This window comes from Choloepus didactylus, chromosome 10 (genome assembly GCF_015220235.1).
Source record: "Choloepus didactylus isolate mChoDid1 chromosome 10, mChoDid1.pri, whole genome shotgun sequence".
Classification (NCBI taxonomy): domain Eukaryota; kingdom Metazoa; phylum Chordata; class Mammalia; order Pilosa; family Megalonychidae; genus Choloepus; species Choloepus didactylus.
In genome coordinates, this window is record NC_051316.1 from 73443483 (window position 1) to 73466842 (window position 23360).

Genomic DNA, 23360 nt, shown 5'->3' on the forward strand with positions numbered 1-23360 from the left:
TTCACGTGAATTTTAAATCTTTCATAGAGTATATTTAAAAATTACTGGGCTGGGAATAGAAAGTAGGAACATTACTGTTAACAAGCAGATAAGAAAGGCAGGAAGAAAGCTATTTACCCCAATATTTGAAATACTACAGCAATCTGTCTAATAGAAATATTTTATGAGCCACGATGCAATTTTAAATTTTCTAGTAGCCATAAAAAATAAAAAGTAAAACAAAACAGGTGAAATGATTTTTTTTGTCATTTTGTTATTTTATTTATATGTCATAAATTTTCATCCATTATCTCCATTTCTCCATCCTTTGTATTTAATTCAGTTTACTTTTTTTAAATTTAATTTTATTGAGATATATTCACACACCATACAATCCATCCAAAGTATACAATCATTGTTTCACAGTATCATCATGTGCTTGTGCATTGATCACCGTGATCATTTTTAGAACATTTGCATTACTCCAAAAAAAAAGAAACAAAAAGAAATCAGAAAACCATAGACATCCCATACCCCTTATTGCACCCCCCTTATTGACCACTAGTGGTAGGTTAACTAAGACAATGTAGTCTTGTCAGAGACAGATATATAGATCAGTGGAACAGAACAAAACATTCAGAAGTAGATCCATACAAACACAGGCAATTGAATTTTTCATTTTTTAATGCTATATAGGTATACAATCATTATCAAAGATCAGGGCTATTGGATTATAGTTAAACAACTTCAGGTATTTCCTTCTGGCTATTCTAGAACACTACACACTTAAAAAAGAAATATATAATTCGTTAGTAGTCACAGTCATTTGTCAAATCCTGATTTCTGAGTTACACCTCCTTCCTCTCATTTGATCATTCTCTAAATCTTTGGGGATATCTGGGCAGTGGCTGTTTTAACTTCTTCATCATGGAAAGGAGTGTTGACCTTGTGGGGTAGAGGAGTGAAACTGGGTGATGTTCTTGGATTGACTGGTACCTTTGTGTTTCAGAGCTTGTCTGGCATGTGATCAATCTGGAGGCCTTAAGTTTCTGAAAAAAATTAAACTTACTCAGTAAAACTTTTATAGAGACTTAGATAGAGCCCAGGGTACTGTCTAGGGTTTTCAGGAATACTGTTGGTCTGGGCTTGGCATACTGTGGTAGTTTGCAATATCTGGCTAAAACTTGCATGAGAGTAACCTCCAAAATGACCACTCTATTTCAAATCTCTTAGCACTGAAACTTTATTTTGTTCCATTTTTTACCCCTTTTGGTCAAGACGGCATTCTCAATCCCATGATGTTGAGGCCAGGTTCATTCCTGGGAATCATGTCCCACCTTTCCAGGGAGACTTACTTTCTTGGGAGTCATGTCCCATGTAGGGGGGAGGCTAGTGAGTTTATTTGCAGAGTTGGTTTAAAGAGAGAGGCCACATTTGGGCAACAAAAAAGGCTCTCTGGGGTGATTCTTAGGCATGATTAAGCAAGCCTAGCTTCACTGCAGAAATGTTTCATAGGGCAAGCCTTAAGATTGAGGGCTTGGCCCATCAAACGGGGAGTCCCTAATGCTTAGGAGAATATCAGGAATATCAGGAATTCCCCAGGTAGGGAAGTTCAATAGTTTCACTATTTTTCCCCAGTCCACCAAGAGGACTTTGCAAATACGTTTTTATTTTCTGCCAAAATACTCTGAAATGTGTCTGGATATTACATCAACCTGTACAGAATAATAAAATCTAATTCCCTGTTTTAGGTTCTGTGTAAATAGATTGTTTCAATAAACTGACCAGACAGGTTAAATTAGATAGTGTGCTACAGAAAATTTAAATTTTGGGCCAAATACACAGCTCTTCCTTTGGTCTCACACAGAAGTTGAAGTTTGAAAATACACATCCTTTACCCAGTATTCTGATTTGCCTTAGTCCTAATGAGGTCCATTTCATTCATCTATCTATGAAGTCTGATTTCTTTTTCAGCTTCTTTAACAGTTGCTATACAGAAGAATGCTTTAAGAGCTGCAGAAATCTAATTCTGAGTCTCAGGTGTCACACAGATACCCAAAGTTCTGGGGAACTACTAGGTTATATACAAAGAGCACAGCGTCTCAGAATTTAGAAATAAGAGTTAAAAACTCAGGAATAGATATGACTGCTGTAAGAGCTTACTGTCTAGGAACCTTTACAATGAGCCTTATTTGAACATTCTGTACTCTTTAATCATTGATTGCCCAATCTCTACACACTTTCTATCCCCTGGTAACTTATGCCCTCAAATTGAGTTCTCAGAGTTTGCTCATTATAGTTCATTTATATTAGTGAGACCATACATTAATTATCCTTTTGTTTCTGGCTTATATCACTCAACATAATGTCCTCAAGGTTCATTCACCTAGTTGCAAGACAGAAAATTTCATTCTTCCCTACAGCCACTCAGTATTCCATCATATGTTCGCCCTTCTGTTCATCAGTCAGTGTACTCTTAGGCCCCTTCCATCCATTGCAAATTGTGAATAATGGTGCCATAAGCACCAGTGTGCAAATGCCTATTCGAGTCCCCACTTTCAGTTCTTCCAAGTCTGTGTTTAATAATGCAGTTGAAGGATAATGTGGCAACCCTTATCTTAGCCTCCTGTAGAACCACCACACTGCCTTCCAGAGGGGCTGTACTGTTCTACTTCTCTACCAACAGTTAATAGGTGTATCTCTCTCCACTTCTTCTCCAACACTTGTATCCTTCTGTTTATTTTTTAAGCAGTTTTATTCATACACCATACAGTCGAACCTAAATGTCCAATCAGTGATTCCCAGTGTAGTCGCATAGATGTGCATTTACCACCACAATCTACATGAGAACATTTCCATTTCTTCCACAAGGAAACAAAAAGAGGAGAAAAAGAAAAAACAACAAAAAGAATTCCATATGCCTTACCTGTATACCCCTCTTCTTGGCATTTAACTTTGGTATATTGTCTTCATTACAATTAATGAAAGAACACTGCAATATCACTGTTAACCATAGATCCTAGTTAGCATTAACTGTATTATTTCCATATACCATCCCATTTTTAACACCTTGCAATGGTGACACACAATTGTTCTCCCTCAAGTAAAAACTTATTTTATATTTTTACATTTAATCACCATCATTATCCACTGTAGGTTTCACTGTGTTATGCAGTGCCAGTTTTTGTCCTCTCTTTCCTTCTGTTGTCATACATGCCCCTAGTCTTCCTCTTTCAACCATACTCACACTAAGCTTTGTACGTTATGCTTACAATATTGTGCTACCACCACATAGTCTTGTACTATCCATTTCTGGATCTTTATAGTCATTCCTGTTGAATGTTCTATACTCCTTCAGCATTGAGTTCCCAATCTCTACTGTCTTTCTAGCTCCTGATAACATATGTTCTCAACTTTAGCTCTCAGAGTTTGCTCATTATGGTTGGTTCATATTAGTGGTATCATACACTATTTGTCCTTTTCTTTCTGGCTTACTTGACTCAACATAATGTCCTCAAGTTTCATCCATGTTGTTGTATGCTTCATGACCTCATTTTGTCTTTCAGCTGCATAATATTCCATTGTATGTTTATCCCACAGTTTGTTTATCCACTCCTCCATTGATGGGCATTTGGGCTGTTCACATCTCTTGGCAATTGTGAATAATGCCGCTATTAACATTGGTGTGCAAATGTCCATTTGTATCCCTGCTTTCAGTTCTTCTGAGTATCTACCTAGCAATGAGATTGCTGGATCATACAGCAATTCTATATTTAGCTTCCTGAGGAACTGCCAAACTGCCTTCCAGAGCGGCTGTACCATTCTACATTCCCACCAACAGTGCACAAGTGTATCTATTTCTCCACATCCTCCCCAGCACTTGTAATTTTTTTTTTTTTTTAAATAGTAGCCATTCTGGTAGGTGTGAGATGATATCCCATTGTGGTTTTAATTTTCATTTCCCTAAGAGCTAGTGAAGTTGAGCATCTTTTCATATGTTTTTGGGCCATTTGTATTTCCTCTTTGGAAAAGTGTCTGTCAGTATCTTTTGCCTACTTTTTAATTGTGTTGTTTGTCTTTTTGTTGTTGAGTTGTAGGATCTCTTTATACATTCTGGATGTTAAACCCTTAACTGGTATGTAGTTTCCAAATATTTTCTCCCATTGTGTAGGCTGTATTTTTACTTTCCTGACAAAGTCCCTTGGTGCACAAAAGTATTCAGTTTTGAGGAGATCCCATTTATCTCTTTCTTCTTTCATGGCTCTTGCTTTAAGTGTATGGTCTAGGAAACCACCTCCTATCACAAGATCTTTAAGATATTTACCTACATTTTCTTTTAAAAATGTTATGGTCTTAGCTTTAAAAATTTTGCTTCAGTGTTTTCTGGCTTGCATTATATCCAAGAAGTATGTTGTCATATTTACCTTTGTACTTCTCTATGTAATGTCTTTTTTAATCTGGTAGCTTTTAAGCTTTTTTTGTTTTGTTTTGTTTTGTTTTTCAGTGATGATTATTGCTTAGTGTGGATCTTGGTGTCATTATTTTTCATGTATTTTGTGCTTGGGGTTTGTTGAAATTCTTGAATCTGAGGGTTTTGTTTTCACCAGATTTGGTAAATATTCAGCCATTATTTCTTCAAATATTGATTTCTCTTCTATGCTCTCTCTCCTTTCCTTCAAGGCTCAATTATATGTCTCTTAGACCACTTGAATTTGTCCCACAGTTCACTGTTGCTCTATTCATTTCATTTTAATTCTTTTTCCTCCCTTCATTTCATTTTGAATAGTTTCTTTGCGATATATTGAAGTTTATTGATATATTCTTCAGCAATGCCTAATCTGCTATTAATTCCATCCAGTGCAATTTTCATCTCATGCATTGTTGCTTTCATCTTGACAAGTTTCATAGCAGTCATTTTAAAAATAAATTCTATTAATATACATTGCATGCTCAGTCTTTCCTCTAGCTTCTTTGATGTGGAATTATTAGAATAACACTTTTAATGTTCTTGTCTGCTAATGCTATCATCTATGCAATTTCTGATTGATTTTTTTCCTGTTTCTGGGACATATTGTTCTGCTTCTTTACATAGATGGTAATTTTCAATCAGATTCCAGGCAATGTAAATTTTTATCTTTCTGTGGTCCTGAATATTTGTGTAATCCTTTAAATATTCCAGAGCCATTTTTTAGGATACAATTAATTTGCTTGGAAACAGTTTGATCTTTTTAAGTTTCTTATGGTGGACCAGAGCACTGTTTATTCTAGGGCTTCTTTCAGTTCTTCACTACTGCAAGAAAACCCTTTTGAGTACTCTACCAATTGACCAGTGGATTTTAAAGCTTTCTTCTCTGGCTTAAGGAAAAGGAAATTATCCCTTGTCCTCAGTGAGCTCTGGATGCATTTCTCTGATATGTTTTGGTATTTCTTTCCTTGCTTTTGCTAGTTTTCTAGCATATATATTCTGATTAGAATTCAATGGATGATTCAATGGGATTCTCTACAGATATTTGGAGCACTCCCCCCTCCCCCAGTGCAGATTTGTTCTCTCTGATGCTGCCCTGCAAACTCTAGCCTGACCTCCTCAGACTCCCATATATAACATGTCAACTCAGGGAGACCATCAGGCAGCATCTGGGTTTCCTTCTCAGCACCAAAGCCTAGCAACTCGCTCTAGGCACTAAGCAGAAATAATCCTAGGGTTTACTTAATTTGTATCCTATTCTCTTAGGAATCACTGTCATTTGTTTCCTGATGTCCAATGTCTTGAAAATATTTTTTTTCATATATTTTGTTCAGTTTTTAGTTTCATTTGGGAACACCTATCTGGTCTTTGTTACTTCATCTTGGTCAGAAGTAGAAGTCACCTGATCTAAAATTTTTAAACAAATATTTTATTCTAAAAAATAAAGTTTACTTGGTTTAATACTACACAATCTATTTAGAAAATATTTGAACTATTTCAATTTGAGTCCACAAGGAATTTCCAGTAAATTAAAGAGATACAGTGTTTTTAGAACTAATTTGATTGTATTATTTTTATTGGCTTTATTAAGATATAATTCACATAATATAGAGTTCATATATTTAAAATGTATAATTCAGTGGTATCTTTCACTTGGCCTAATGAATTCAAGCTTTGTTCATGTTATAACATATGTAGGTATTTCATTCCCACTGTATGGATATGATGCATTTTATTTATCTGTTCATTAGGTGGACATTTGGGTTGTTTCCACTTTTTAGCTATTATAAAAAAAGCGGTTGCAAATACTCAAGTACAGGTTTCTGTATGTACATATGTTGTTCTCATTCCTCTTGAGTATATACCTGGAAGTGCAAGTGCTGGTTTATATTGTAACTCTATTTTTAACCTTTTGAGGAACTTCCATATTATTTCCCAAGGCAGCTGCACCATTTTACATTCCCACAAGCAGTGTATGAGGGTTCTAATTTCTCTATATCTTCACCAACACTTGTGTTTTTTATTATACCCATACTAGTGAATGTGAAGTGTATCTAGTTGTTTTGATTTGTATTTCCCTTATGGCAAAAGTTAGATTTTATGGTTCCTTTAGCCCTTCTCAGAATATCTGTCATTCATGTATCTTTTAGTGTTTCAGCCCTTCAAATGGCCAAAAGTCCATTATTCTTCCCTGTCTCCATACTTCTGAGCATATGAATAACCAAAATGTCATAAAAATAATCAACATTTTTAAGCACTTACTTGGGTCAAGGTATTTTGCATATCTCATGCAATCCTCACATACTCTCACAGATGAAATAAGTGATAATAAATGAGCTTAAATAACTTAGAAGTGGAGGTGGAAAATATTGTGCATAGGCCAAATCCATCCTTCTGTCTACTTTCATAATGTCTGCATACTAAGAATTGTTGTTACATTTGTCCTGGGAAGCTTAAAACACTTACATCTGGTCCTTTATAGAAAAAATTTCCCAACTCTTACTTAGATTGTCACACACATTGTTCAAATTGCATTTATCCAATTCTGGTCTGTGTGAGTCAGTTCATTGGCTTTTACAAATGATGATATACTTATATACTTATGCAGACTCCATTATCTCTGGCCTAGTAAAAGAGCATGGGAAATCAAATAAACATACCCACCTATATTTATTACAAAGTTAAGTCATGTTGGGTAATCTATGCTTAACATAAAACTTTGACTTTCTGTGAAGGCTAGAGGAAAGTTGAACAGGGATCCCTTGAACATCCAATGGGGGAAGAGAAAACTAACTATAGCTGGGTAAGGCCCAAAAAGAATGAGAACTGTGGAAGTATTCAGGAGGGTTTGTGCATGATCTTACTCCTCCATAGTCTAAGTTGACTTAATTACTACAGACTGGATCACTTGCCCAGAGGATAAGAGAAGTCATCCAATTGTTTGCACACCATCTGGGGAGATTGGCTGGCTAAGAGTAAGAATTTATTTTAGAAAATAAAATCACTGATCTTGCTGAATGGATTATTCAAAAGGAAAATGGCAGAGCTGGATAAACTGTACTAGAGTAACAACTACTCTGGTTTTGTAGGCCAAGGATTGGCTCTCAATATTGACAGAATAGCAATTACAAATAAAGGTACTCAATGGGCTTCTGTTTGAGTCACTACATACATCCTCTATGCTGTTCAAGTTAATCATCATTGGGTGCTTGAGAAATTCTAGACTTTCTCCTCTATGATCAGCACTGGACCCTGCTTTGTACTCCCCACCCTACTTATCCTTCCTATCTATCTCCTCCCCACTTCTTTACTGAAACAAATAACAATGTAGACATTTCCACAATAGAGCCCTCAATGATTTTATATATCTACACACACATATGCATACACATGCATAGGTTTGTACACATTGTATCTTACAATTTCTCTCCCTTGTTACTCATTGCCAAATTTTTCTAAATAACATTTGGCTATTGGAATTCACATCTAAAAATACAAATTTTGAATCCCCAGAGCAATAGTATTTAGTCTGTCTTCTAAAGCAATATTTGAAAGAATTTGCATTTGAAACTGAAATCACTACCCATCTTTAAAGAAGGTGTTAGTTGATGGTAAATTCTTTGTCCTGCAGCTTGCAATTTTATCATTAGTAGCTATATTTTTTATGCTTAAAAGAAATTAAATCCATTACTTTTTCATCAGAATGCAACACCCACAAATAAAAACAATTTAAAAACTCAAGCAGTAGTTTTGATCAGGCCACACTATAAACGTTTGCTTGAGAATCACAGTTTTCTGTATTGTCTGTCATTGACGACTATGATAACACAATTATAATATTATATATTTTAGAATGGCAATATAACTGATCCCAAAGGACACATGAAACCTTTTAACTACAACCTTTGGTTCGCTGCTAGGTCATATCGGTTCCTTACTAGCATATCTTCTAATTTAATTTTCCTCTGAATAATTGTTTGCTAGATCAAATCTAACTTTTTTGTGTGTGCTAGAAATCCTTTTGACCTTTACCAAAGATGACTTATAGCTGAACATTATGCCAATGAAAATGGTAAGCTTTGTTCTCTCTAAGACTTTAGACGTAAGACTTTAGACAATTGCTTGAAGATAGGTTGTATTGCTAAATATTCAAAAGCTCTTTTGTTACCCAAGAATGTTTTCAGCAAAATGACTAATATAATATAACGTTCCTTAGGAATTGTTTCTGAGGTAAAACTGTGATTAGATTATTTTTTTAACCATTAATGCAATTTCTTCTTGTTTACTTTAATTACTGGCTATCAAATACACAGTAGCATACTTTAATCTTCTTTTTTTGGTATTTATTAGGATTCCTGAATTTATATATAGGATAAAATACTGTTTAATATAAAAATGTAAAATTAGTCCTGCTCTTTGAGTAGGGACAAAAGCGTATGTACACGTGAATCAGGTATGTTGTCACAACTATGTTTTAAATCACCCATTTCATCTTTGTGTTTTAAAATTTTAAACATCCCTTTGGTAGTGTTGAAACTATAATAAAAATAAAGCTATTTTGGTTTTCTGTGCTTTATTCATTCTCCTTCATTCCCTTTATAATGTGCTGTATTCTTTCTTCTCCAAATTATCTTATTTTTTTATTTCCTTTTTATTAGTTACCCTGTTCCTTCAGAGGTGGTCTACATAGTTCGTCTGAAAGCAATAGCCATAAGAGATCACTTCCTTACTGAGGTGCATACATTTACTTCTTGATTAAAATGCTCTCCCAATTCTTCACTCATCTAAGTCTCATCTTCCCCCCATAAACTTCTGTAGGAAGTCTATACTAATTATCTGATTTATGTCTTTTCCAAACTACTCTAACACAAACACTGTTAAAAATTATTGGCACTTTTATTGCTATATGCATTCTCATTGTATTTATTATTTATTATTAACAATAATTAATCTTTATGCATGTAAGAATTAAACCATAGAAAGCTGAACAGAGGGGCAAAAAGTGAAAAGAACAGCTGGCCTATGAAAGATGAAGGACCAAAGCAAAAATAGAAAGTAAACTGGTGAAAAGAATCTTGTTACAAAGATTTGATAGATGATTCACTTGAACTCTGTTTTGGTTAAAGACAGAAGCCCAGAAGCCAGGTTGTTTTCCTTGGATTACTTATATTTCTTCACATATCCAACTGTGGTTCTATATGTTAAAGAAGTATAACTTAATTCTGGGGAGTTGATCTAAACAAATTTTTGTTATTGAATTGAGGGAATACTGGGTTTATAGGTGCACATGCCACCCTTCAACTAATAATGAAGTTACATGGGCTTCTATGACAATACTTAGAAAGGCTTCATTTCCCCTTTGGATGTCCAAAACCATGAAAGGATGGTATTTCTTCCAATTTTTCCATGAATTAACCATAATGGTTGTTCATTGGTATTTTTTTCCACCTGGAGCAAACAGTTCATTTTTTAGTCCTTGTCTCAATTTTGTTAAAAGAAAATGAAGTAAAATGTCAACTCTAGCATCTAATTCTCCGTTTTTCTCCTGATGGCAGTGCTACAAAGTTGAGTTGTTTTAACTTTAGTCTTATCTTTCTTCAAACATTAAAATATTCATGATCCTGGTGGTGAAGAATAGCCCATTTTTTTTCAGTCCAGCTCATGAATTCATTCAATAGCTAGGATCAGTAACCTGGATGGTGTTGACTTCCATTTCAGATAAATTATTGTGAGCAAAGAATACAAAAGATTTATTACAAATCATATGAATGATACAGCACCTTTATGATATACAGCTTGTACAGTTTAAAAAAAATCTCCACCTCAGTTAATCCAATGTATATGCTACTCAGTGATTCTAAGGTTGCAAAATGTCTGCAGAATTGTCCCCAAAAAGATTTATTATTGGCATACCTTTCTAGAATAAATGAGGAGAGGGTAATTCTGGTTCCTTATTATTTATGAACTAGCCTTGGTTTATCATTCAAGTTCTGCTAACTTTGCCAAAGTGCCCCAAATGCCCCACACTTTGTGTCTCAAATGCACACCTCATAAAATTATACATTACCCACACCATGCTCTATCACAACAAATCAAAACTTTTTTATGTGCTTGTTTTATTTAAACTATTCTCTTTCTTGGATTACCATTTTCTCCTCCTAATGCTATTCTAAAAATATATACAGCACAGTCTACTTTACCAGAAGTAACCTATTCTGATTGGTGCTGATCCCGTCAATTCTGCCTTCTTTCTTTAGGCAGTGTGACTTCTTTTGTATCAGAGAGCTTTCCAAACCTTGGGAAGGCACAAAATTGTATGAAGGAATAGCTGAAATTCTCATTGTATGTAAACAGGGGCTTTCTTGCTTTGAGATCTCCACTACGTTTCTTCAGTTACCTCTAATTAACACAACAAAATGTGGGTTTTAATGTTCCAGTACACCTCCAGTTGAAATTTCCTTGTAAGAGGTTTTATGTTAGATTACTTGCTGTGTTCCTTACCATGTGCTCCAACGTATACTTCAGTAAGTATACATGAAATATAGGGAAACTTCAAATCAGTAAAAGAAATTATTTATCCTATTATTTTCCTTGACTTTTAGTTTTAGAAAACATAGTCACTATGTTTATAATAGATAGGATCAGTAGTTTTTGCTACAGACAAGGTCATGTTAAAAAACTAGACTTGGGGGACTGGGTCTTTCATTCTTGGCCAGTTCCTTCCTGATTCTTTAGCCTTGGCTAAAAAAATCTGAATTTTTTTACTTAGGCTTCAAACCAAAGTTAAATAAAATAGTTTGACACTAATTTCTAAAGTTTTAAATATACATATAAGCTTATTTTTATTTTTACTTTTTTTAACATTGCATATTTTATTTAAAGAAATCGAGTTTACTTTTGAAACAAAACATATTTTTAATGTATCCAAGTGAATATTAAATATTAATAGTTTAAAATGGAAATGAACTTTTGTTTTTCATATTTGTTTTTCATACAAAGACACCATATTCAGAGAAAAAAATAAATGAAAAATAGCGAATTATAAAGGAAGCCCCAGAATTCCTTTCAAATGTTACCTTTGATTGTGAACAAAATGGCAATAAAATTATGTTCTACATTGTGCTATGTGCTAGAATTTTTACTTAATTTTTCCTTATCCAAAACAAATATAGTCTTGAAATTTTCTTTTTTTGGGAGATTTTTGATGACTAATTCAATCTCTTTACTTGTGATTGGTTTGTTGAGGTCTTCTGTTTCTTCTCAAGTCAATGTTGGTTGTTCATGCTTTTCTAGGAAGTGTCCGTTTTGTCTAAGTTGTCTAGTTTGTTAGCATATAGTTGCTCATAGTATCCTCTCATTATCTCCTTTATTTTTACAGGGGCAGTATTTATGCCCCCCTCCCATTTTTTGTTTGATTTGCATCCTCTCTCTTTTTTCTTTGTCAGCCTAGCTAAGAGTCCATCAGTTTTACTGATTTTCTCAAAGGACTGGACTTCTGGTTTTGTTGATTCTCTCTATTGTTTTCATGTTCTCAATTTTATTTATTTCTGCTCTAATCTTTATTTCTTCCTTTCTGTTTGCTTTGGAGTTAGTTTGCTGTTCATTCTCTAGTTCTTCCAGGTGAGCAGTTAAGTCCTTGATTTTTGCTCTCTCTTCTTTTTTACTAGAGGCATTTAGGGCAATAAATTTCCCTCTCAGGACTACCTTTGCAGTATCCTATAAGTATTGATATGTTGTGTTCTGATTTTCATTTGCCTCTAGATGTTTACAGATTTCTCTTGTGATTTATTCCTTGACCCACTGTTTGTTTAAAAGTGTGTTGTTTAGCCTCCATGTATTTGAGAATTTTCCATTTGCAATGGATGAAGGTGGCTCATGGGCACATTGACTGGTGAACAGAAGGGTGAACTGTGGTGTATTCACATGATAGAATATTGAGGGGCTGCAGGAAGGAATGAAGTTGTACAACACTCAACTAGGTGAATGAACCCCAAGGACACTATGATGAGTGAGATAAGGCAGAAACAAAGGGACAAATATTGTATAGTCTCACTGATATGAACTAACCATAATGAACAAACTCTGAGAATTCAGTCTGAGAGCACAGGTTATCAGGGGATAGAAAGTGGGCAGAGATTTGGCAATTAACAATTAAAGAGCACAGAATATTCAAATAAAGATCATTGTAAATGTTCCTAGATTATAAGCTCCCACAGCAGTCACATCCATTTCTGAGTTTTAACTGTTATTTGTAAATTCTGAGACTGTGCTTTTTTGTATAACCTGGTAGTTCCCTGGAACATTGGGTATCAGTGTGACACCTGAGACTCAGAGCTAAAGTTCAGCAGCAACGAAAGTCAGCATTACTCCATACAGTAATATTAAAGAAGGTGCATACTGTCCAAGTAGTCCCCGAACCATGGGTGTCTCCTCCTTGGGTTCAAAGGGTATGAAGTGCTTGTCCTTCCTGTGGAGGTAGTGCCCAGTTGGTGAATGAACAGGGAGGCGTTTCTGGTGAGATTTAGTCAGAGAAGGTGGTTTCATGTGCCGTCTGTTGGCAGGTGGTCCACAGCACAGGAAGCTTCAGGCTCTGCTACATGGTGAAAATGTACCTCCACCCCCAAAGGCTGATCACTGAGATTGTGTTCAGACTGTTCAATGCCAGTAGACTGAGCCTGGGTGAAGTGGACTCCTCAGCACCATCAGTATTGCAAGTTCAGAAGAAGGACCTGGCAGGGAAGACACCATGATCATGAAGGTGGCCTTCATGACTCCTGCAACCTCCCCAAATGCAGGAAACTCAACTGTGCAATCTGTGGTAGGGGGGGCTATGTTCACGCTCTCCCCTGTAAAAACAAAACAAAACAAAACAGAGAGAAAGAGAGAGAGATCCACAGTTTGTTACAGTTTGTTGGTGAATTTGGGGCCAGAAGGTGACCTGTCCAGGATCTCATTGCCACCTGGATGCATGGCAGGCCCAAACCAGTGTTCTTTATATTTAATTTTGATTTCTTAACTGCTTCCTAGTTCTCAATATATATGGGTCAGGGAATAAGTTAATAATTGACTCAGGAATGTGGAAAATAATTATTCTTAAGTATTGTTTTTGTGTTTTTAAAAAACTCCCAGAAATATTTCTGGTTCTTTTCAGTGCTTTAATGTCTAATAGTCTAGAATTTATTTATAAGAGTTAAGCAAGCTAATAAATATGCAGCACTTAAAACAATGTCTGACGCTTTCTAGTACTCAAAATTGACTACTATTATTATTATAATTTTTTGTTATTGCTATTATCCTTATTACTTGGAGAATTAAATTTAATGGGCAGCAAGTCTGATTTTTATCAAAGTCAGAATATTTGGCAAACCTTGGAGGTAGTTCTTCCCAGGCACCTACCTGCTTTATAAAATATTTTTTCCCCAAACCTGTCTTATAGAGAGTAATACCACAGATGCACGAGTTTCTTTAATTCTTCATATGCAAGGTACTTTAAAATCTAGAATATATTCCCCGTATAATTCTGAATCTCTGGGCCTTCATGGAAAAAGCAGGAACCAATCCACAAACCTTTCAAATTTAAAAGCTCTTTTTCACTTTTTTACATCTCCTAAAATAAATTACTATTTATGCAGCTAAAAGTAAGAGCATGCTACCTTTAGACATTATTGTCTATGTGCATAGCTCAAGTAGATATACTTGTTTATTTTTTTTAGCAAATAAGGGAGGAAACATTGTTTTCTTGTTACTACAAAAATGCATTTCAAAATACTTTATTATGGGTTGAGCTGTTATTTCTTTCAAGGTTCTTTAGAATTTATTTTATAGTAGATATAAAGTTTTTTCCACAAACTCTTGTGTGAAATAAATACTATATAACTTTATTCAATTCAAATTGAATCCCACTGCATTTAATTTCATTTAATTTCTGTCATTCAGAGACAGCCCCTCCCCATGGTGCTTATGCCATATGGCCTTTACTTTTGGAGTGATCCCTCAGGAGACTAGTTATCACTGCCAAGCAGTTTTGTTTCTAAGTCTAGTAGTTCTTCTACTTCTCTGATACACTGGGTAGTCTTTCCAGATCCTGGGAAGAAAAGTTAAACTTGCCATAAACATGCACCACAAAGAAATTCTCCACTCTCCTTTGGTAAAGGATTCATGGGTTCCACCAGCTAGCAGAACCTCAGACCTTCAAGTGTTTCCTGGTTTCAAAAAGATTTCTATTCCACAAAAGAATGCAGGCTTTGGATATCAAAAGCTAGGAAGGCTGTTTGTTTACAGACAACTCCTCTTTGATCTGGCACACAATGAAACCTTCCCCTAAATCAGTGTTTCACAAACTTAAGCATGCAACAAAATCAACTGAGAGCTTGATAAAACAGACTGCTGAGCTCTACTGCTGGAGTTTCTAGTTCAGTAGGTCTAAGGACATTGAGAATTTGCATTTCTAGCAAGTTCCAGGTATAGCTATATACAGTTGGTCTAGTATCCTTATTTTGACACATCCACTGCACCCCTCCAAGGCAAGAGAAGAAAAAGGATTTCCCTGGTAAGGCAAATGCCATACAACAAGGACAAAAGAAAAATTAGTATCTCAATACATTATCCTACCACATACTTTTGTAAGAAAATGGGGAAATATGCACAGGATTTAAAGCCAGACAAAGTATTATTAAAACCCTGGTGGGGAGGCTGGTCAAGATGGCGGATTGGTGAGGTGTATGTTTTAGTTACTCCTCCAGGAAAGTAGGTAGAAATCCGGGAACTGCGTGGACTGGACACCACAGAGCAATTTGACTTTGGGCATACTTCATACAACACTCATGAACACGTTGAACTGCTGAGATCAGCGAAATCTAAGCCCAATACAGAAAGCCTCAAAGACTTGCAATTTGGTCAGGTCAAGACAAGAGCAGAACTAAGAGAGTCCTGAGACAAAAGGCAATAATCCAGTGGCTGAGAAAATTCATTAAACACCACAACTTCCAAAGAAAAGTGGGGTGTCGGCTCAGCAGACTGGGAGCCTCCCTACACAGCCCTGCAGCCCAGAACCACCCTGGGGGGACGACACTCACCTGTGACATAGCACAGTCATCCCTCAACAGAGGACCAGGGGGTGCACGGCCTGGAAGAGGGACCAACTCGCAAGTTTCAGGGGCCATACCAAGGACTTGTGGGTCAGTGCAGAGACAAACTGTGGCAGGACTGAACTGAAAGATTGAACTATTGCAGCAGTTTTAAAACTCCAGGAACACCAGGGAGATTTGATTGTTAGAGCTGCCCCACCTCCCTGACTGCCCAGACACACACCCCATATACAGGGTGGGCAACACCAACTATACACGCAAACTTGGTACACCAATTGGACCCTACAAGACTCACTCCCCCACTCACCAAAAAGGCAAAGCAGGGGAGAACTGACTTGAGGGGAACAGGTGGCTCGTAGACACCACCTGCTGGGTAGTACGCAAAAGTGTACTCCACGAAGCTGTAGATCAGACAAATTAGAGATAAGGATTTCAATTGGTCTACAAATCCTAAAAGAACCCTATCAAGTTAAGCAAATGCCAAGAGGCCAAAAACAACAGAAAATTTTAAAGCATATGAAAAAAACAGACAATATGGATAACCCAAGCCCAAGCACCCAAATCAAAACATCAGAGGAGACACAGTACCTAGAGCAACTAATCAAAGAACTAAAGATGAATGATGAGACTATGGCACAGGATATAAAGGACATGAAGAACAGCATGGCACAGGATATAAAGGACATCAAGAAGACCCTAGAAGAGCATAAAGAAGACATTGCAAGACTAAATAAAAAAATAGATGATCTTATGGAAATTAAAGAAACTGTTGACCAAATTAAAAAGATTCTGGATACTCATAGTCCAAGACTAGAGGAAGTTGAACAATGAATCAGTGACCTGGAAGATGACAGAATGGAAAATGAAAGCATGAAAGAAAGAATGGGGAAAAAAATAAAAAAAATCGAAATGGACCTCAGGGATATGATAGATTATATAAAATGTCCAAATGTAAGACTCATTGGTGTTCCAGAAGGGGAAGAAAGGGTAGAGGTCTAGGAAGAGTATTCAAAGAAATTGTTGGGGAAAACTTCCCAAATCTTCTAAACACCATAAATACACAAATCATAAATGCCCAGCAAACTCCAAATAGAATAAATCCAAATAAACCCACTCCAAGACATATTCTGATCACACTATCAAATACGGAAGAGAAGGAGCAAGTTCTGCAAGCAGCAAGAGAAAAGCAATTCACCACATACAAAGGAAACAGCATAAGACTAAGTAGTGACTACTCAGCAGCCACCATGGAGGCGAGAAGGCAGTGGCATGACATATTTAAAATTCTGAGTGAGAAAAGTTTCCAAACAAGAATACTTTGTCCAGCAAAGCTCTCCTTCAAATTTGAGGGAGAGCTTAAATTTTTCATGGACAAACAAATGCTAAGAGAACTGGCTAACAAGAGACCTGCCCTACTTCAGATACTAAAGGGAGCCCTACAGATGGAGAAGCAAAGAAAAGAGAGAGAGACATGGAGAAAGGTTTAGTACTAAAGAGGTTCGGTATGGGTACATTAAAGGATATTAATAGAGAGAGAGAAAGATATATATGACAAACATAAAACAAAGGATAAGATGGCTGAAACAAGAAATGCCTTCACGGTTATAATGTTGACTGTAAATGGATTAAACTCCCCAATGAAAAGATATAGATTCACAGAATGGATTAAAAAAAAAAATGAACCATCAATATGTTGCATACAAGAGACTCATCTTAGACAAAGGGACACAAAGAAATTGAAAGTGAAAGGATGCAAAAAAAATTTCATGCCAGCTACAGCCAAAAGAAAGCAGGTGTAGCAATATTAATCTCAGATAAAATAGACTTTAAATGCAGGGATGTTTTGAGAGACAAAGAAGGCCACTACATACTAATAAAAGGGGCAAATGAACAAGAAGAAATAACAATCATAAATGTTTATGCACCCAATCAAGGTGCCACTAAATACATGAGAGAAACACTGGCAAAACTAAAGGAAGCAATTGATGTTTCCACAATAATTGTGGGAGATTTCAACACATCACTCTCTCCTATACATGGATCAGCCAGACCGAAGAACAATAAGGAAACTGAAAACCTAAACAATCTGATAAATGAATTGGATTTAAGAGACATATATAGAACATTACATCCCAAATCACCAGGATACACATTCTTCTCTAGTACTCACGGAACTTTCTCCAGAATAGATCATATGCTGGGACATAAAACAAGCCTCAATAAATTTAAAAAGATTTAAATTATTCAAAGCACATTCTCTGACCACAATGGAATACAATTAGAAGTCAATAACCATCAGAGACTTAGAAAAGTCAGAAATACCTGGAGGTTAAACAACACACTTCTAAACAATCAGTGGGTTAAAGAAGAAATAGCAAGAGAAATTGCTAAATATATAGAGATGAATGAAAATGAGAACACAACATACCAAAACCTAGGGGATGCAGCAAAAGCGGTACTGAGGGGGAAATTTATAGCACTAAATGCATATATTAAAAAGGAAGAAAGAGCCAAAATCAAAGAACTAATGGATCAACTGAAAAAGCTAGAAAGTGAACAGCAAACCAATCCTAAACCAAGTAGAAGAAAAGAAATAACAAGGATTAAAGCAGAAATAAATGACATGGAGAGCAAAAAAACAATAGAGAGGATAAATAACACCAAAAGTTGGTTCTTTGAGAAGATCAACAAGATTGACAAGCCCTTAGCTGGACTGACAAAATCAAAAAGAAAGAAGAACCATATAAACAAAATAATGAATGAAAAAGGTGACATTACCACAGATCCTGAAGAAATTAAAAAAAATTATGAGAGGATACTATAAACAACTGTATGCCAACAAACCGGATAATGTAGAGGAAATGGACAATTTCCTGGAAACATATGAACAACCTAGACTGACCAGAGAAGAAACAGAAGATCTCAACCAACCAATCACAAGCAAAGAGATCCAATTAGATATCAAAAAGCTTCCCACAAATAAATGCCCAGGGCCAGATGGCTTCACAGGGGAATTCTACCAAACTTTCGAAAAAGAACTGACACCAATCTTACTTAAACTCTTTCAAAACATCAAGGAAAATGGAACACTACCTAACTCATTTTATGAAGCTAACATCAATTGAATACCAAAACCAGGCAAAGATGCTACAAAAAAGGAAAACTACCAGCCAATCTCCCTAATGAATATAGATCCAAAAATCCTCAACAAAATATTTGCAAACCGAATCCAAAGACACATTAAAAAAATCATACACCATGACCAAGTGGGGTTCATTCCAGGCATGCAAGGATGGTTCAACATAAGAAAATCAATCAATGTATTACAACACATTAACAAATGAAAAGAGAAAAATCAAATGATCATCTCAATAGGTGCTGAAAAAGCATGCGAGAAAATCCAACATCCCTTTTTGATAAAAACACTTCAAAAAGTAGGAATTGAAGGAAACTTCCTTAATATGATAAAGAGCAGATATGAAAAACCCACAGCCAGCATAGTACTCAATGGTGAGAGACCGAAAGCCTTCCCTCTAAGATAAGGAACAAGACAAGGATGCCTGCTATCACCACTGTTATTCAGCATTGTGCTGGAAGTGCTAGCCAGGGCAATCCAGCAAGACAAAGAAATAAAAGGCATCCAAATTGGAAAGGAAGAATTAAAACTGTCATTGTTTGCAGATGATATGATCTTATATCTGGAAAACCCTGAGAAATCAATGATACAGCTACTAGAGCTAATAAAGAAATTTAGCAAAGTAGCAGGATACAAGATTAATGCACATAAGTCAGTAATGTTTCTATATGCTAGAAATGAACAAACTGAAGAGACACTCAAGAAAAAGGTACCATTTTCAATAGCAACTAAAAAAATCAAGTACCTAGGAATAAACTTAACCAAAGATATAAAAGACCTATACAAAGAAAAGTACATAACTCTACTAAAAGAAATAGAAGGGGGCCTTAAAAGATGGAAAAATATTCCGTGTTCATGGATAGGAAGGCTAAATGTCATTAAGATGTCAATTCTACCCAAACTCATCTACGGATTCAATGCAATCCCAATCAAAATTCGAACAACCTACTTTGCAGACTTGGAAAAGCTAGTTATCAAATTTATTTGGAAAGGGAAGATGCCTCGAATTGCGAAAGACACTCTAAAAAAGAAAAACCAAGTGGGAGGACTTACACTCCCTGACTTTGAAGCTTATTATAAAGCCAAAGTTGTCAAAACAGCATGGTACTGGCACAAAGATAGCCATATAGATCAATGCAATCGAATTGAGAATTCGGAGATAGGTCCCAGATCTGTGGCCGACTGATCTTTGATAAGGCCCCCAAAGTCACTGAACTGGGTCATAATGGTCTTTTCAACAAATGGAGCTGGGAGAGTTGGATATCCATATCCAAAAGAATGAAAGAGGACCCCTACCTCACACCCTACACAAAAATTAACTCAAAATGGACCAAAGATCTCAATATAAAAGAAAGTACCGTAAAACTCCTTGAAGATAATATAGGAAAACATCTTCAAGACCTTGTATTAGGCAGCCACTTTCTAGACTTTACACCCAAAGCACAAACAACAAAAGGAAAAATAGATAAATGGGAACTCCTCAAGCTTAGAAGTTTCTGTACCTCAAAGGAATTTCTCAAAAAGGTAAAGAGGCAGCCAACTCAATGAGAAAAAAGTTTTGGAAACCATGTATCTGACAAAAGACTGATATCTTGCATATATAAAGAAATCCTACAACTCAATAACGCTAGTTCAGACAGCCCAATTATAACATGGGTAAAAGATATAAAAAGACAGTTCTCTGAAGACGAAATACAAATGGCCAAGAAACACATGAAAAAATGTTCAGCTTCACTAGCTATTAGAGAGATGCAAATTAAGACCACAATGTGATACCATCTAACACCGATTAGAATGGCTGCCATTAAACAAACAGGAAACTACAAATGCTGGAGGGGATGTGAAGAAATTGGAACTCTTATTCATTGTTGGTGGGACCGTATAATGGTTCAGCCACTCTGGAAGTCAGTCTGGCAGTTCCTTAGAAAACTAGATATAGAGATACCCTTTGATCCAGCGATTGCACTTCTCGGTATATACCCGGAAGATCGGAAAGCAGTGACACGAACAGATATCTGCACGCCAATGTTCATAGCAGCATTATTCACAATTGCCAAGAGATGGAAACAACCCAAATGTCCTTCAACAGATGAGTGGATAAATAAAATGTGGTATATACACATGATGGAATACTACACAGCAGTAAGAAGGAACGATGTCGTGAAACATATGACAACATGGATGAACCTTGAAGACATAATGCTGAGCAAAATAAGCCAGGCACAAAAAGACAAATATATGCTACCACTAATGTGAACTTTGAAAAATGTAAAACAAATGGTTTATAATGTAGAATGTAGGGGAACTAACGATAGAGAGCAATTAAGGAAGGGAGAACAATAATCCAATACGAACAGAAAAGCTATCGTGGGTAAATTTAACGTTCTGGGAATGCCCAGGAATGACTATGGTCTGTTAATTTCTGATGGCTATAGTAGGAACAAGTTCACAGAAATGTTTCTATATTAGGTTACTTTCTTGGTGTAGAGTAGGAACATGTTGGAAGTAAAGTACTTAGGTTAGTTGTCTTTTTTTTACTCCCTTGTTATGGTCTCTTTGAAATGTTCTTTTATTGTATGTTTTTTTAAATTTTTTTTTTATTTTTTTAATTTTTCATAACAGTTAATTTAAAAAAAAAGTTAAAAAAAAAAAAAACAAGGAAAAAAATATGCAGAACACCCTTGAGGAGCTGGTGGAGAATGCAGGGGTATTGGCCTTCCCCACTGCGATGGTTGCTAATATGCCCACAGACATAGGGGACTGGTGGTTTGATGGGTTGAGACCTCTACCACAGGATTTGCCCTTGGGAAGACTGTTGCTCCAAAGGAGAGGCTATGCCTCCCTATAATTGTGCCTAAGAGCCTCCTCCCGAATGCCTCTTTGTTGCTCAGATGTGGCCCTCTCTCTCTGCGGGATACTGATTACGTGCTTTGACTTGGCGGGCCTGGGCTGGGGGACCTGATCAGCCCCTGGGGAGGGTGGTGGGCACGGGCGACAGCGCCCTCCACAGCCCCCCAGGCCTGAGAAAGTGAGGCCGGAGGCAGGCCCCATTTCCTCACCCAAAATACCACCGTTAGGGGAGGCTTGCCGGAGGGAACCGCCTTTTCCCCACACACCCCCCCCCGCCACCCCCCGTTGCCAGAGCAACTCCCGCCACCACCAGTGCGCATACACTGTTGCCAGACACCGTTGCCAGAGCTACTCCCGCCCCTTTTCAAACAGCTTCCGCGTCCTCTCAGAACCAATCCTAGCCTTTCTCCCCTCAGCATTACCATTTAAGGCCCTTACACCCCTACTCCAACCCCGCCCTTCATGCCAGCCTATATAACCTGTGCTCACCCCTGAATAAAGTTCCTTTTGTTCTACCCCCACTGGAGGAAGAGTGTCTTTCCTTTCCCTTCTCGCCGCCCTCCACGCCTTGCACGCCTCCGCCGGGGACCCGGCCAAGTCCCCCGCCTCGCCCTCGCCTCCGGGAAAGAGCCCCCCCCGCCGGTACCCTCAGAGCAGCGCTGAGAGCTGAGGGTTCAGCAACCGGCCGCCATCCCCCCAGAAGATTTAACTGCGACCGCATCTCTCTAGCCAAGCCAACTTGGCAGGTTAAATCACTGCCTTCCCCCCTACGTGGGATCAGACACCCAGGGGAGTGAATCTCCCTGGCAACGTGGAATATGACTCCCGGGGAGGAATGTAGACCCGGCATCATGGGATGGAGAACATCTTCTTGACCAAAAGGGGGATGTAAAATGAAATGAAATAAGCTTCAGTGGCAGAAAGATTCCAAAAGTAACTGAGAGGTCACTCTGGTGGGCACTCTTATGCACAATATAGACAATGCTTTTTAGGTTCTAATGAATTGGGGTAGCTGAAACTATCAGAATTACAACCCAGAACCCATGAATCTTGAAGACAATTGTATAAAAATGTAGTTTATGAGGGGTGACAATGGGATTGGGAAAGCCATAAGGACCACACTCCCCTTTGTCTAGTTTATGGATGGATGAGTAGAAAAAAGATGGGAAGGAAACAAAGAAACAAACAGACAAAGGCACCCAGTGTTCTTTTTTACTTTAATTGCTCTTTTGCACTTTAATTATTATTATTGTTATTTTTGTGTGTGTGGTAATGAAGGTGTCAGGGATTGATTTTGGTGATGAATGCGCAACTATGTAATGGTACTGTGAACAATCGAATGTATGATTTGTTTTGTATGACTGCTTGGTATGTGAATATATCTCAATAAAATGAATATTAAAAAAAAAAATTGAAAAACCCTGGCATTGACATACACTTGGACAATTAACTTCTATCTCAATTTTCTCATCTCTTTAATGTGAATAATGCCTTCTTTTTAGCAGAGTGGTTGTGAGTATTTAATGAGATAATATCAGTGACGCACTTGGCATAGAGTAGACATTCAACAAATGTCAATTACCAACCTCACTTTTACAGATCTTTCTGAGATTTCAGTGTGGGAACGGAAAACAGCACAGGCTTTGGAGTACAGAAAGCTTGAGCTCAAATTTCTGCTTTATTACTGGCTGAACAATTGATATTTAAGAAATTATTTAACCTCTTAGTCTTAAATTCCTCATCTACAAAACAGTCTTTACCAGGATTAAATTATGAGAGGATTGGAAAGAACCGAGGGACGTGCCTTGCCCATTCTGGACACACCGCCAACAATGAGCTCTTC

The 23360-nt window shown here is 36.9% G+C and overlaps 1 pseudogene; it reads left to right on the forward strand.

Moving 5' to 3' along the window:
• Window positions 1-13165: 13165 nt before the first annotated feature.
• Window positions 13166-13293, forward strand: LOC119505815 (annotated as a pseudogene).
• Window positions 13294-23360: the final 10067 nt, after the last annotated feature.